The sequence below is a fragment of the Octopus bimaculoides genome, chromosome 3 (genome assembly GCF_001194135.2).
Source record: "Octopus bimaculoides isolate UCB-OBI-ISO-001 chromosome 3, ASM119413v2, whole genome shotgun sequence".
In the NCBI taxonomy this organism is placed as follows: Eukaryota; Metazoa; Mollusca; class Cephalopoda; order Octopoda; family Octopodidae; genus Octopus; species Octopus bimaculoides.
The window spans coordinates 93,478,191-93,482,379 of record NC_068983.1 but is presented as its reverse complement, the minus strand read 5'-3'; positions in this window follow the sequence as shown (position 1 = coordinate 93,482,379).

Below are 4,189 nucleotides of genomic sequence, written 5' to 3'. Positions count from 1 at the left end.
ATGGACCAGACAACCCAAGACGGTCCAAGAGAACCCGTAAAACCCAAGAGAGACTTTGCTGTTGATACTTCTTGTGTAGCATCAATTTCAGTGGGGAGGTGTTATATGGACTGTTGGATTTGTGTTCGTCTGAAGTCCTGTGTCAATGTGGTTCGTCTGAGTTCATTGTTTCATTGTTGTTGTCTTGTGTGACTGTCGTAGTAAAATGTCATTGATAGATATATGGCGGACATGATTCTTGTTTATTCATAACGAACTTTGGGTGAGTGCGTTCTTTGTATGTAATTGAATAATAAATGTAATAATTAAATTGTACAACTCGGTGTGTTATCTCTGCGAGTCTCCCAAGGGAAATACAACACTTAGGGTCAATTAATTTGTAATGTATTTTCATCTGTTTTCTCTGTTGAAAATGGTGTTGTTGTTGTTGGTGGTGATGGGACTATTGTCTTTTTTGGTGTTGTTGTTCTTGGTGTTGGTGTTGGTCTGATGAGTGTTGGAGGGGGTGTTGCTTTTCGTGGTGGTGGTGATGGTGTTGGTAGTGCGGAAGCTTTAGACTTTTGCTTCTGCTGTGTCTCTTGTTGTTGTTGTTGTTGTTGTGGTTGTGGTTGCGACTTCTTCCTCTCCGCCTCCATTTTTTTTTTATATATTGGGCCATCTACTTTGAGATGCATTTTGCTGTTGCAGAGGTAGCATTTTGGCCTTCGTCCCTCTACAGCAATGTGTAATCTCGTGCCATCTGGCAAATTTATAGAGTCGGGTATGGCATTTATGCTATTTTGTTCAATTTGAACAAGTAGTTGCATGCCCGTACCCGACCAGTTCTGGCTTTGCAACTTGTGCACTTCCAAAATAGTGGCAGTTTCTTCAATGTCGAAAAGCACAGCTGCCACTAGCCAGCATATGTTGAGTTCTGGCGGCACTTGATCGATTTTAATTTTCATCACGCACCGACCAAGGTATGTTGGCACGAGTAGCAAATCCTCTACTTTGAGGGGCGTTGTTGAATGTTAGATGGCTTTTTCCTCCATTGGAAAGCGGACTTCTACCGTTCCAAACCGCTTCCCTTTGGTTATGAAACTTTTCTTTCCCCATATGGGCTTTAGTGCTATCTCCAACCTCAGTGGAGCAGCATTTTCCATCTTTTTATATTTTACGTTAAATGTCTTATAAATTATTGTCCTTTTGTTTGTTTCTGTTATTAGTGTTTGTGGAGTGTTAAGGAAGACATTGTTTCCATCTTTCCTTAACAACTCCTTTGCGTCTTTAATTTCCTCCAGTGTAACTTTGATCTCTTCCGAGCTTTGCTTAGCTGCGGAAGCGAAACCGTTACAATAGCTTTTGTTGTTGGTCTTGGTGATGTTGCTGGTGTTGTCTTCGTTGGTGTTACTGCTTTTCTTCTCTTTCTCCTTCTCCAATGGAGGAGCAATGGTGGAGGTGAGAGCAGGGAAATGCACAGGTGAAAAGCTGTTGAAAGAAACGCCTTCATTTTCATTAGAAGCGCTGCACAAGGTTGAATGCTCTTTTTCATTTTCTTCCTTACCTTTTACGGCGTGAATCAGGTGGAGCTTGTTTACATTTAAAACACGACTTGATATGCTGTCCTTTATTGTAGGGTGTGGTGGACAAAGAAGGGAACGGCTAACTGTTCTCTTCAACGACATTTTGACAACATATTTAAGTTTGAATACAAAATTTCAAAGATTTAAACGAAAATTTTGCCCCTAAAAGGGGAAAATTCCGCCTAACCGACTAGCTCTGCAAGAACCTAGTCGGCTTGGCTACACAAATATACAAAAATATTAATACTTTGAACAAATTTTCTAATAAAATTCGGCAACAACTTACGGAGCTTCAGGAGACACATCCATCTGCTTGAAAGACAATAATAATAATAATAATATATAACATACAGAAAATTGCACTACTGGGTACTGCACACATTCTACGCAAAGCACTTTCAATACAGTAAGCATAAGAGCACCACAGCAAACCACAGTACATACCCAAGGCGCACAGAGCTGCGCTCGGTAGTGAAGTGAAAGTACGTTATAAAAATAAAACTACTGAACAATAATAATAATAATAATAATAATAATAATAATAATAATAATAATAATAATAATAATAATAATAATAAGAAGAAGAAGAAGAAGAAGAAGAAACTTGCATGATAATCAACATAGTATGTCTCGGTGACAACAGGATCAAAGAGAAAGAAGGAAAGCTAAACTTCTATGATGATTTGAAGTGGGAAATACACAGGTTGTGGGCAATGAAGAGAGTGGACATAATGCCAATAGTAATTGGCACACTTGGAAATACCAGCACTCAAAGTATCAGCACTCAGCTACCAACATGGCTCAAAAGGATTGGTGCAAATGTAAAGATAGAACTCCTATGAAAATCTTCACTGACTGGAACTGCAAGAGTTCTCTATGGGGTTCTTGAAGCATGATCAGTAAACAAGTGTCAATTTTGTCTGCTGGCTGCAGGCAGCAGACACTTTCCATCATACCTAGCAAAACAAGCTGAGAGTTTTCATCAAATAATAATGATTGTAAATTTCAGCACAAGGACAGCACTTTCAGCGGAAGGGATTACATCAGCCCCAATTACTCAACATGTACTTAGTTCATCAACCCCGAAATTATGAAACGCGAAGTCAACCTTGGCAGAACTTCAACTTGGGTTGTAAAGATGGATGAAATGCCACTAAGCATGCAAATGGTCCTGCCAGGTCACTGTCTTTTTCTTTTCTTTCTTAAACAACAACTACAGCAAGAGTGGTTCTTTCTACTAAATTTACAAGAATTGAAATTTTGGCAGAAGGAACTAGTCAACTACATTGAATTCATTGCTCAACTGGTATTTTATTTTGTTGACCCTGAAAGGATGAAAGGCAAAGTTGTCCTTGGCAGAATTTGAACCCAGAACATAAAGATTGATGACATGCTGCTAAGCATTAGTTATATATATATACATATATATATACATATATATATAGTTGAAATTTATAGAAAAACGAAAGACAAAGACAGATGTATGAACAACATGCAAGTGTACTAGTTTAGTACTTGGGAAAAATGAAAAAATCTTTTATGTTTCGAGCCTACGCTCTTCAACAGAAAGGAAGAAGAGAAAATAAACTGAGAGAGAATGAAAAAACTTGTAGATTTCAGTGGCCCAACATGGAGAGAATATATATATAAATATGTATATATATATTCTCTCAACCGGCACTGAGATGAGAGAGACAATACGCATTCTATACTCTTTGTATGAAAGATCCTAAATGTTAATTTTAATTTTAATTTTAATTTTTAATTCACCTGAAGAAAACGTCTTTTTACCTGATATAATTGATCTGTCCATCAATAAAATCAAATCTGAAACAGCTGTAGTGAACCTCAGCCCATTTGTGTTATAATATATATATAAATATTCATGCACACTCTCACCTGCACACACACACACACACACACACACATATTTATTTACATACAAACACACAAGGATGCACATATAAACCTTTATATATGATACAAGCTGTGAAAGTAAAAATATCACAACACAACTCAAAGTATCAAGACACTTTTTCATTCAATGTATTCTTTAAAATCGGCTACTTGTCAACATTGAAAACCAGCTATCCAATAGAGTGTCAAAATGGATCACAGCTTGCATTTCAGATCCAATAATATCAAGGAAATAGGTTCATGTAAATAGATCCAAAGCTGATGTTTTATAGTTTTACTACTTAATAGTGTTATATTTATATATTTTTATATCTATCAGCGATTTTTCAAAACTTCTCTATATTCACATTAATTCCAGTAAGAGTTTATTCCATGTCATAACTGCCTCACTTTTAAATATATATATATATATATATATATATATATATACAAACATACATACAAACATACATACATAATACATACATACAAACATGCGTGTGTGTGTGTGTGCATATTACTGGATTATTTTTGTCATTTTATTCGGCAATGTCATGTCAATAAGAAGAAGCAGAAAACATGTTTATTTAAGGAATTCTAGGACTGGCCTCTGAAGAAAATTTAGAGTTTGTCGATGGTGGTAGGTTCTTTTTCCATTTTATTTTTTTATAGCATGGTTGAAAAGGTCAGCATATCTTCTCTTTCTTCTTTGTAAGTAGCATCTATATGTA